Raw genomic sequence first — 12668 nt, 5'->3', positions numbered from 1 at the left:
CCTGGCTGCAACTGGCGTGACCGACCGACTGATGACTTCCGCCCTACTCGCCGCTGCCACTGCCTCCCTGCTGTGCTTCACACACGTGGCCACACAATCAAGTAGCTGCCTGCCCGGAACTGGTTACGCCGTTTTACCACTGCCACCACACCGAACGGTAGCTGACGAGTTTCCTGCACATTCCTGCGAGCGGCCCGTGAGTTTATTTTAAATCTCTCGGCGTTTATTTTTATTCTCAAATTCACGCGCCAAAAGCTTTTCCAAGAAACTTTCGACACGGCACTCGGGGTCGCAACGGCTCCGCAACTCAGTTGCTGCCCCTCCGTACTGGGCCACTGACAACAATCACCATTGTTTGCGCTCCGTTTTGTGGCGGCAACAAATCTTGATCACACAATTCTGCCTCCGAACAGATCGAAGTAACTGAAAAATTCAAAAACCGCACCGTACCATGCTGTTAGGTTTTCCCAATTCTTGGACGCAACTATAGAACGCACCGTGGGGACATCGCGCGGTAACAACAACGAATCGTTCACACTTTTCGCTCCGTTTTCTGGTTTTCCTTGGTCACCATCTTGAGGCGCTTCAGTATTATTGCTTCGACACTCCGTACCGTGGTAAAATAATATTTACAACACAAACACAGACATACACACGCACACCAGCAGCTGACCAGTGGGGGAAAAAAACATCGCATTGGCACCCGGATTCCACGAGATTGGTGGGCAGGAAAATTATGTTTTCGCAAAGTTGAGCCAGCAGCGCTCGAGAGCTGTGAACTTTCCGTCGAAGCCTCAATATTTCCACCCGATCGCCATGCCGTGTCCGTAGCGGCTTCTGACGAGACAGGCTGACCGGCTGCCGGGCACGATAAGCAGGATGCACGGTGATTGAAACGATTGTGCTGTCCGTCCGCCCCTGTCCGGCGGTCGGTCTAATCAATGGGAGGAAGAAGTTTTTCACAGTTTTCCCACTCTGAAGGTCCGTTTGGCTTCAGGTTCGGTGTTTTTTGTGGCTCGGTGTGTGTTTGTGTGTTGTTCTGTTATGGAAATCACTTAAACTTTTTTCTCACTCGCTTCAGACGGAAGGGTTAGCGGCGGCGACTTTCGAGTTTTACATTTTGCCGCCAGCGTCACTTTCAGCAAGAGTTACGGCACGAATCCTCCCGCAGATGGATTGATGGCCGCGACGATGGCGCGAAGAAGCCGTTCGAGTTCGGGCGCCTATTTTTGCTGTCTAACCCTTTTTCGATTAGAAATGTTGTTGCTTCCCGTTTTATTGGCCTCAGGACACGACCAACAAAAAAAGGCGGCCGCCTTTAAAATGACGGAATAATTAAATGACGGAAGAAACGGTTCGCAACGGTTCGCCGAACGTTGGCCTAAATTTTTTTAGACTTCGCCTCTCGCCTCACTTTTGGCCATTAAATAATGGCGTAGTATTTACAGCTGCCCTTCGCAGCGGAATGCCTCCGAATCGCGACTGGCGCGACCGGCGATCGGCGTCATCCCGCGCGCTCGCCCCAGAGCGTGCGTAGAAAAGTGGAACCAATTTTCCGTTCGTGGGAAAACCGATCACCCAATCCGCGGGCCGTGCGCGGGAGTGGGGACAATGGAACGCACGATTCGCACGCACTAACACCGGAATGCATCTACGCCGCCGCGCCCGCTAATCCATCACGCTGCACATCATCGGACCGCACCGGACACGTGGCCACGCAACAGCGTCTCATCTTTTATTCAAAAGCCACCCCGGGGGCCAAGATTACAATCGTAACGGCGCTGGGTGTCTGTGGCTGGGACGCACCGGTTCACCCGCGCCCTTCCCAGCTAACGTCGACCCGTCGCAGTGCAGTGCGTTACTTCCGGAATCGCGTGCCGGAGTTTGCGGCCGAGAACTCGGCGAACTTTGGTGCGCGTGTTCTCGCTGCTAATGCCACTTGTGTCCCGTCACGCCGTGACACTTACTTTTACGGCTCAATCCGACGGTTCACCGGCGAGCCACGAGACGGTCAAACGGCCAAAACAAACGCCACCACCACCGGAACGCCAACCCGATTCCTGGCACGTTCCACCCGGAACGGGGTTAGGTCGAGCGCGGCACGAACGTGAGCACAGTGGCCATGGCTTCAGACAGGACACAGGATCGGTGCACCAGTCCACATGCACACACACACACAGACATGTGGGGGATACTTTCTGGTCCCGACTTCGCGGCCACACCACACTATGTTGCAGTTGTTGGCAACAACATCGTTACCCGAAAGCCCATCGCTAACTGGCGGACCGCTAGGGCCGTGCGATGGGCTTCGGGTGCCGTTGGGCCCATCGTTCCGATCTCGCTCGCCGCAAACGTCCCCAAACCCATCGCATCCTCGTGAGCAACCAGGAGCCTCCTCCTTTCGTTACACCGTTATCCTTTGCGCGATCGGGTGAACGAGTGAATCGTGCGGTGAGTGCCTTCGGGTTTACTGTGTTAAGATGAATCCTCGACGATGAATCCTCACAGGTCTGTCGGCCACAGGAAATGGAAAAAATGCGCCCAAAACAACGCTGAGCAACAGATCGACGATTGAATCGTTCCGATTTCTGTGTCGAAACGTTGATTCGTTTATTTTGCAATATTTTAAAAATACAATCAAGACCCCCGCTGATAGAGCAGTCGGTAACGCTCTTCACTGTCAGCGCAGCTGGCCGTGGTTCGAATCCCGGGATCGGTTGTAACTCAACCGGCCATGGTTTCGATTCCCTATACCGGCGTGACAGGGGGGTTGGCGCGGGGCTAACAATCCCGCCCGTAAAAATTAAAATGTTAAATGTTACAGAGAGCATCAGAGATTAACATTGTCTCTGGTGCAGGCCAAGACTGCTCAGCGGTTGTAGCGCCAAAGAAGAAGAAGAAGAAGAATCAAGGCCCAATTCGTAGGTACATTTTGTTGGTACAGGATTTTGCCGGTGCTGGCTCATGGAAAAGATTCATGAATTTCAAAGCACCTGGAAAAGCCAAACCCAGGTCATAATCCAAGGAAGCGGCTTCAAAGGTACAAAGGGCTACGTCAAAGCGCCCGGATGTTTGCGATATTAAGTCATTCGAAAACACGAACGTGCCACTCGAAAAGGGTTTTCTCAGGGAGATCATTTAAATGACTGCCAGGATCATCCATTTTGCCACGTGTGTCGTGTCAGCCAGCCAGCCCTATTAATGTGCACTGCGTACTGCCACGTCATGGTTAAGCTGCAGCGCGCCAAACAAGCACATCCTTAATCAATGCTATCGGAGCCTGCACGTTCATTACTCGTGCTCGGTGCTCCGTGGCATTAGGAATAATTTATCGCATCCCCGTTCGCCCGTCAGTGTGTTCCGGTGAAGTTTCGAAACACCCGAACATCCGTAGTCGGTGTGTGGAGTCATCGTTTACTAAAGACCTCCAGTGGATCGTATGATTCTGTGCCCATTGTTTGCGAGACTACAAACTACGCTCGGTACATGTCACGTTTTTTTACCCCGACGAAACATCTCGTGGTGCCCGGGACAGATGTTAAACGTTTCGTCACTTGCGGTACTCCAGTTATGTATAATGCATCGCAAGCAGAGAAGCTTTCTAGGGCGAAGCGTGTGCCGCACACCGTCGAACAGAGATTTGAGGTACTCCGTGTAAGGATTTTAGATTACTACGGTGCCACTGCCCGGGGTGTTTGCAATTCCGTTACACCGTGCTACGGAAAGCTACAGTTTACGCTTCAATAAGTACAAGCTACAGCTCGATAAACAATAGTCTTCTATCGGAGATAAGCGGAGGAACCTTTAGCGATTTGCTCCCTGTGCATACGAGCTACCGTAAGCGCGACGAACCGTCCAGCGTTTGACGTGTGTTTTTGAACATCTTGAGTATACATGAGCTGCCATGAACGCCAACGCGTTATGGTGTCAACGGTGAACGGGAAATCTGGTATGTTGTAAGCCAATATTTAGCACCATCTTACCAGTTGCGAAGCGGGAATGTTCGGGAATAGCGGGAAGCTCTCAAAAACCATACCCTTTACTTCCATTTTGTTAATTAACTGACCAAGCGAACTTCGTTCCATACAAAGTTGAATTTTTGGAAAAACAAGAAAAGGTCATTAGAATTACTCGGTTCACTTGGTTTCACAATGTGTTTGTGCTCTTTCTCACAAATCGAGCATCTTCGTTCGATGAAGATCAGTACCGCTGGTTAAATATTTTAAATGTAAATACAGTAAATTCTTCACGTTCGTGGGATTTATCATACGAGTTTGTGAAAGAAACAAGTCGTTTATTACATTAGTAAGATTGATTTATAGAAATTCGTCTTTCGTTTGATGATTTGAGATATGTTTTCCTTCCTAAAACATCCTGGATTAGTGAAATGGCTGGCTTTTAATGCCTTTTAATCCGTGGCAGAATTCGTGGCTTTAAGAAACGATAATAACCATTCTTCACTGTTGAGTGTTGCTGCCATTTCGTAATGCACTACGTCGCTATCATTCCGTATTCTATGAATGGCTCTTGACTCCGAGAGTATTGGTTAATGAACAGTACAAACCAATTATTAGCCGTGCGAGTGTAATGTTCGGTCTTGTATTGCTCCTTGTATGCTTCGAGCCGAGTTTAATGGTCCTCTGCTGGTCTGCTGGTCTCTCCATTATTGCACTCGCGTTGCCCTGACCATAGATTGCTCTGTATCCATTCCATAATTGTTGGATCGGTCGGAATGAGGCCGTAAAGAAGAAATTAACTAGCATAATCACGCGCAAATTAGTTTCTGGGAGTAACATGAGTAGTCGTAGCTTACACCCTCGGCAACATAGAACACTATCGACCACGGTTTTAATTGCTTTCAAAATCATGACTTCGGGAATTAACTTCGGGAGCTCATCTCGTGACTGTCGAATAATCTTGCCAGGTTCGACGGGGAAATTACTCTTGGCTCTTGTGACAATCAAGAATCTGATGGCCGCATCATAGCGCTATGTTGAAGAGGGTCTTAACTTCGAGTGATGAGTTCTGATGCTCAAGAGACCCTTCGTTCCATTTTTGAACACAAACACTCAAAAAACCCTTTTATATGGCTTGAGGCAATACCGTACTTCTGTAGCAATTTTCCAAGAAACAACTGAATGACCTAAATTCAGTTTCCTTTTTTTTTCAAAGGCTAGACAAATAGACAATAGACAAATAAAAAAAATGCAAAAGATTACAAGAACATTTCTGCCAAAAATTTCCAAGCATATACCATGGTCATGGGCTTGCTATCAAAAATCGAATATGTTCTAGACATTGCCAATTCAGTGGAAGCCCACAGTTTTGACCATTTTTTTCCACCGAGCGGGCGAACTCTGAGGCATTTTATCAGAGGGCCTGTGGCGAAGTGCGCACATTGAACGTTGGTGCTACGCGTATTTGACCAATTTATCTGACACGTTTGATCTTTGATCGCGCGCATATCGCACCTGGCCGATGTGTTTTGGAGGCAACCGGGAGTATCGGGCGTAATTGCTTCGCCCATCGCTCGTACCGCAGTTGGTCGTGCGCATCAATCAGTACCCTCGTGGACATTCGAACCGAGCCAACCGTTTATACGAAGATGCGTCTGTTGCGCAAACGTGTTCTTTACGCGGCGTCGGTGAGTCACCACTCGGCCGTGGTGCGGGGCAGCACAATGTTGTGGGGAGCCGCGTTAGTGCTGATGCTAAATCCCCACACGCGGTTAGTTAGTGCGGCCGATTCAATTTGCGAACGCATTGATTTCAACGACATCAACACCTGGAAGGTCCGGCAGTGTTCGGGTGAGGTTCGCGAAATTTTCCGCCTCAAAACCTACGCGTCCACGCCGGCGATACGGCCGTTCCGCGAGCGCAGCACCTACTTCCTGTCGAACGATGTGCGTGGCATTAGCTGCACCGAGTCCATCAATAGTTTCTACATGAACGGCTACACGGAAATACGGATGATTTATCAGCTGATGTTCAGCAATCCGTGCTCGGTGACACTGATGGTGTACGATTTGGATGAAACCGATCCGTTCGGTGATCCGCTGTTGGCTCAAAACTGGACGACCCGTGCCCAAACATCCACGTGGAGTCTGTTCGTGGGGCAAGTGGAACGAGAAATAAGGCGGGCCCGAATAGAGCTACAGGCGGACATGAGCGCGGAGGGCCTGCTGGCGATCGAATACATCACCGTCTTTAACCCGTTGGTAATGGAACAGTTCTGCATGATGCTGGACGAGTTCTACACAACACCGGACTTCAGCACCGCCAGACCAACCACCGTATCTCCGACTCCAACCACTACAAGCCAACCGATAAGAACGACCACAGCCCCGCCAACAACACGGACTACCAGAACCTCAACAACAATCCAGCCAACAACACGGCCTGCTACGACTTCTACCACGGAGAGACCAACAACCTCGACTACAAGCACGCTGTCTACAACAACCAGAAGGCCTACCACAATTACTTCTACGGAGAGACCAACAACCTCGACAACGTCATCTTCAAGCAGTGCTACTCAAACAACAGTTACAACATCGATTGGCACCACTACCATGCGCACACCAAGTAGCACAGCAAGTCCTACTTCCTACCTGACAACAACCGAAACAATCAGCCCTTATCCTACCACCGAGCGACCGACGTCAACAAGTACAATCACCAGCACGACCAGAAGACGGCGCACGACAACCACGATGGCGACAACCAGCGTGACTCCTTCGGAGGAAACTCCAACCACATATCCTCCGCCAAGCACGACACTGGCCACGATCATCACGCCCGTCAGCCCTTCATCCACGACAAACCCGGCTACGTCGAACCAATATTCATCAACAATGGTTCCGGGCGTCCCCACCACGTTGCCCCTCGTGGGCCGTGCGTCCGCCGCCGGCCTCTGGATAGCGCTGAGCGGCGTGTTCATGGTGCTGCTGGTCCTGACGTGCGCGGTATCGCTCTACCTGTACCTGGCCGGCCTCCAGCTGCACCGTGCCCTCGGCAGTGGCGACCGGTTTCTCCGCTTGCCCCACAGCCGGGGGAAGGCCACGCATGGCGGACCGCACCGGGAGCAGCAGCACCATCACCAGCCAACGGCCACCGCCGACTCGCCGACCAGCTTCGCGGCGGACGAACTGCTCTACAACCGCCATCTTCAGCAGCAGCTCAAAGCCCGGCTCCGACCGAAACACCACAGCGTCAGCAGCATCAGCAACAACAGCAGCAAGGCAATCCGTCAACAGTACCCCCGAATCAGTGTCAATCACCATCGTGGGTCGCCCACGAAGACGGGAGAGGCAGCCGCAGTAAGTTCCGCCGGCGTGCCCACCACTACCCCGAGACCCAGGCCCGAGCTGGAACCAATGGACGATATCGACGAAATCAAGTACAAGAATAGACTCAACAAGCTGTAGCAGCGGCAGTGTAGTGTAGTGTGGTGTGTGCCAAGAAGAAAAGTGGCAGAGATAAATTTGTCTTCCAATAATTTTCCTCGCACCCCAGCGGTGGGCGGTGTGTGGGACGCGGCGACAGATAAACGAACAAAGGGCTAACAATGGCCAGAACGAAGGAAGAAGGAACACACCACCACACACCACATTTCCTTTCGGTGGGCCGTCTGTATGCGAATATTGGGAAAGTTAGTGATAAGATAATGGGAAGCCCCAGATTGGTCTAGGTAACTGATAACAGGCCCCATTGTTATCAGTCGGTTTGTTTGTTTGTTTTTTTTTCATCTTTTCGAAAGACAAACATTTTATGCTTGCGATAGGCCAAGCAGCATACAGCGCGTCCGTTCGAATCCTACGGGCGTTTAGCAGCGTTTACTTTCGCCATCGCCGAACACTACTGAGACGGACGGTGTCGCCGGCAGTTAATAGATCCGATATCGGAGTTCTTCGATTTGGCACCCCAAGCAGCATAGTCGATGCGCATGTCCTGCCGAGCACGAATGAACGAGCGAGCGTGACGGGGAAAGTCCCAGTGAACAATTTTGAGTGCCCGAGCCCGAAATTTCACGTTCCATCTGACGGTTCGTTCACGATCCTATACGATTTCTTTATGGGTCGCTTGCTGTGGTTCGCCAATGGTTCGCGAAAGGGCCCAACTGAAGGAACGCGAAAAATGAACTCTCGAGCGTGCCCCTTGTCTCCTCCCTCTTTTCTATGTGTCCCCTCTCTTTCTTCGTATTCTCCCATTTTCTTTCTCTTCTTTCCTGACCCCAAATAAAATAGTTCGTGTTTTTGATCGGTTCCAATTCGGTATATTTTCTCTCTCTTTTTTGGGATCACTCTTCACTCTTCACTCTTAACTTTTCACTATCGGTCGTCGTGGTGCTGCGTATTAAACGATGCCGACACTTGTTGTTGCATGTTTTGTGTTGGAATCCCATCCATAGTTTAGTTGGACATCTGAAACGAGCAAAGTGAAAACTTTTGAACATTATTTGAACATTACTGAACACTGTCCAATAAACTTACCTTTATTATTTCTATCAGCATCATACATGATGGAACGAAAAGCACGCACTTCCACTTCACACGGGACACAAAATTGACTGGAAAATTCATCTCGGACTTAGAATTTTTTCTCGACCTCGCTGTCTCTTTTTTTCTATTCCTTTTCCTTTCCCGCATTCGTTCGTCTTCCACATGCTCGCGTTCGCTTCGCCTTTCCGCCCTTCCCTCTCCGGGTAAATGAAACCCACAAGCTCGCGTTCGGCCCGTCTCGGCTCTTCTGCCCTTCCATCTCCAAGTAATTCAAACCCACAAGCTCGCGCATGAAACTCCCTCCTCTCGTGGTTTCTTCCGCTCTTTTCCGCCGCTGCCTACGAGCGGACCCTCATGAACCGGCCCCCTTGCCCCTTCTCGGCCTCGTCGCAGGCAGCGGGGGTTCGGTTTCAGCCTTCCTCATCCCTTCCTCAGGCGGAGGGGTACCTCGGGCACTCAAAATTGTTCACTGGGGTGGAATCATTTCAAGGATTCGGCCGAGTTCACTGGCGTGTGTGCAACAGTTAGGTTCACGAACGAACGGCGTGAGTGCGCCCACGATGAGTTATCGGTGGGCTGCCGTGTGAATTAGTGTCCATTGATAAGCAATTTGTATGTAAGGAGGGTTCAGCTGCTGCTGAACAAAGCGAAAAGAGGCGCCATGTGACCGTTAAAACGTCTTAGATAAATAAAACATTATGTTGTGCAGGGTGATTTGAATGATCTTCGGACAAATTCACTTCCCGGAACGAGTTTCCGTAACGTTCAAGTAGTGAGTTGTCCATCAGCAGACTAACGCTACAAAAGCCCCCTACTTACGAGCACCGAATTCATTAAGCCCCACTAAAATGTTTTCCGGAACATGGTCCCCCAAAACTCCGGAAAGTGGACCCGATTGGACCAATTTACGCACCTTTGCTCGCCATTAGGGCGATAACGATTCCTTAACAACTTGCCCCTCCGGTCCGTGTCGGCGATCGTCCGGAATCCGGAATCTGGAGAGCAAATTATCTCATCTCGGTCCTGATTTCATCGTACAACTTTCGCCATACGAGACCCACACTTCCTCACCGAGGCAGCCCCGCCTTCGAAAGTCGGACTTAAAGTGAAGTTTACAGCGCCAATCCGGCGGCGAGCCATTGCTTCAAGTGCTCAGGATCGTACGAAGTGTGACGGTTCTTTTCTGGCCATAACTGCCGGGTATGGGACATGTTTGGAAGAATTTTGGGTCAAAACTTTTGCTTCCCATGCGATGCAGCCGGTGTGTGTGAGTATCGGAGTAATTAAATCAGCTACGAACACTCTGCTGCTGCGGTGCAAACTTTCTCCGCCCAAAACGCCACGGTCGAAGATGACGCATAAGTTGCAGATAAAGATAGTCAAGCATCGCGCTTAGCATAATCCAAGATGGGTGTTAGTTTACCCTTTCGGCGTCACAATAATTCACAAAGACACCGTATTCGAGGCGAGTGCCCTTTGCTACCCAAAGGTATTTCCGAACCGGCTCGTGGCTCATCCTGCGAAAACTTTGCCCTACTTCACTCTTTGGGGCGGCGCCCGACCAAAGTGAAATAAAACTATTTCCTCTGAGCTGGATGGATTTTGTTTCGCTTGTTCTACCGGGGTGGTGCGGTAAGTGCTTGGCATAGCTGAGGGCTCACTGAAAACGCGCCACCTCCATCGCCCCCCCTGCCGATAAACTTTCCCGGCGGAAACTCCGAAATAGCTTAAATTATGAGCGACGAACATTTTTACCCCCCCAGGAGATACTCTAATTAGAGATGAATTCGGTTCGAAGGCACAAGACGGAACCGGGACCGAAATCGGAGCCACACAGTCGTCGTCGTCGGCGCCGACTGCAGTGCCGGCGAAAGTTGGGTAAGATTCTTGTTTAGGAACTTGAAACGCTGCGCTGCGGTGCTGCGTTGAGAGGATGTAAAAGTCGCCTAATGACAAACTTGGCCCGGGTTGGCCACCCAACGTTTGCTTGAAAACAAAAAAAAAAACCGGGACGGGGGAATAAGTTTATTAATTCCTTCCGGACGCTAACTTGGTTGATTGATTTTTTTTTGTGTGCGGAATACGTGAATTCCGAATCCGACTGCACGCGATGGCCGATTTTTTGCTCTTTTCAAGCGGCAAAGTTTTCCTAATGGCAGCTGTGATAGGGTTCAGCAGCAGCAGCAGGGATGGTTGGTTGGAGCGGGATGTTGGCATTTGTTCCATAACGTAGCACATGGGTTGAAAAGTCCCGGGTTTATGAAAGAAAACGTGTTTTTTTTGTTCGAAGTTGGCTTTGTTCAACAACGCAATCTCCTTCAAGAGCCACACAATTATTCCGGCGCTGCTCTAACCTTTTAAAACCTCCGTTTGTAGAACGATCTTTATCTTGTATCTCAAAATAGGTTTGCGTTTCAGTGATAACCGTCTTCATTCGAACGAAATTTCTTACCGGTGATCATTTTCTTGAGTTCTGCGAACAACCTGCTAGTTTCTGGGAGTCAAATCTGGCGAATAAGGTGAATGTGTGAGCAATTCGAAGTTCAATTTATGTAGTTTTGCCATATTTTTTGTTAATGTGTGTTGCGATGCATGTCAACACTGCTCAGAATCATCAACATGTTCTTGTTTTTTTGGTCAACAGTGACCAAACGTGGCACCCACTTTTAACAGAGCTTTCTCATAGTCGCATGTTCATGCATATAAAACCAGAATGCGTTTGCTATATTTACAATGTCAGCCAAATCACGCAACTTCATGTTTCGATCATTCAAAACGATCTGCTGGATTTGATTTATGTTTCCTGCCGTTACCGCCTTACTGGAACTCTGAGCTGCTTATAGGTTGGTGATAGCTTCGGTCTTTTTGTGTTATTTTTTACCGCACCTACCGTGTTCAATAAGTTCGTATGGTCGATAAGAAAAACACCTTTTGATGGTTTGAAATACACTTTATTATTCTGTATGGCCTTCCTGAAGCTTTTGTCTCACCGCACATGTGAAATCACCATGAAATGTTCAGTGTTTTGTGTTATTTTTCACTTGTTTTACTTCCACTTGTTTAGTCACTTTACAATGAGTGCACATTGAACCACTTTTCTTTGTTTGGTGCACTGGTGTCGACTAAGAGATCCTCCAAGCATATCCAGCATAACCATTTCCATCTGTGGCCAACGTAATAATGATCTTATTCCCGCACTCGATCTTAACTCATTTGATGCATAATTCTGTGGTGGAATGCGTGACCCTTTCAGCTAGTCTCAGCATAATCGTTCTCGATCGTCGGGCGGGTGGCGTGATCCCGCTTTTACTGAGCCCAATGTTTATATCAACTTCTGCTTTGCACAGTTCAATCAGAAGTCGCAGTTCATGTGGCCCTAATGGGTTACCGTTTCCAGTGTTTATACAAACACACTTCTTTCTCCGAGCATCGGTCGCGCTTGTTAGTGCAAGTACGACCTGCGGTAGTTTTTTTCATCAAGAAACAGTGTAACATTAAAACACAACATTATTTTTGATACATTGTCTTCAAAATAACAACTATTAGCCCAATGACTCACAAACTTATGAATAGAATATCTTGAAAATTTAACTGCTTTTTGTTGAAAGTTATTACCAACTTAAAAAGCGGCATAATGTATTAAGACTTTTGCCATCTATGTGCTAGCCCACGTGCTAGTCTATGTGTTCCAGCCCACGTGTTAGCAATGTTAATGGCATCTGCTGGGTTCAAAATATAATACCAGATGCACTGCCAGTGTCCAAAAGTAGTAACAGGTTTTTGTAAAGTGAACTTCACGCCGTCTCGCATGTCTCGGGTCCGTTTTAAAACACAAGGTGCATCCATATTTACGCTCCAAAATTGGCCCAGGCACACTGTGAAGCACTTTTCACGTTTCTGCCGCGTTCTGTTCAAATTAAAATGTGCCACCGGAATGTTTGAGTGAAGGGCGCAAAAAATACGTAAATTACAAAACACCAGGAGTGCTGTTTTTGAGCACACGGCAGGCAAGGGATGGCAATGAATTTTTCACGTGCCGTGCTAATGAGATTTTTTTTTGGCACACGAAACCGACGCGCATGACGTTCACGGCAAAGTTCTGTTCTATGGCGGCATAGCGATCTAAAGTATTTCATTTCAAACGACGACCCCGTCGTAAGGAATCTTT

Source organism: Anopheles cruzii, chromosome 3 (assembly GCF_943734635.1).
Source record: "Anopheles cruzii chromosome 3, idAnoCruzAS_RS32_06, whole genome shotgun sequence".
Lineage (NCBI taxonomy): Eukaryota > Metazoa > Arthropoda > Insecta > Diptera > Culicidae > Anopheles > Anopheles cruzii.
Note: the sequence above shows the minus strand (reverse complement) of the source record.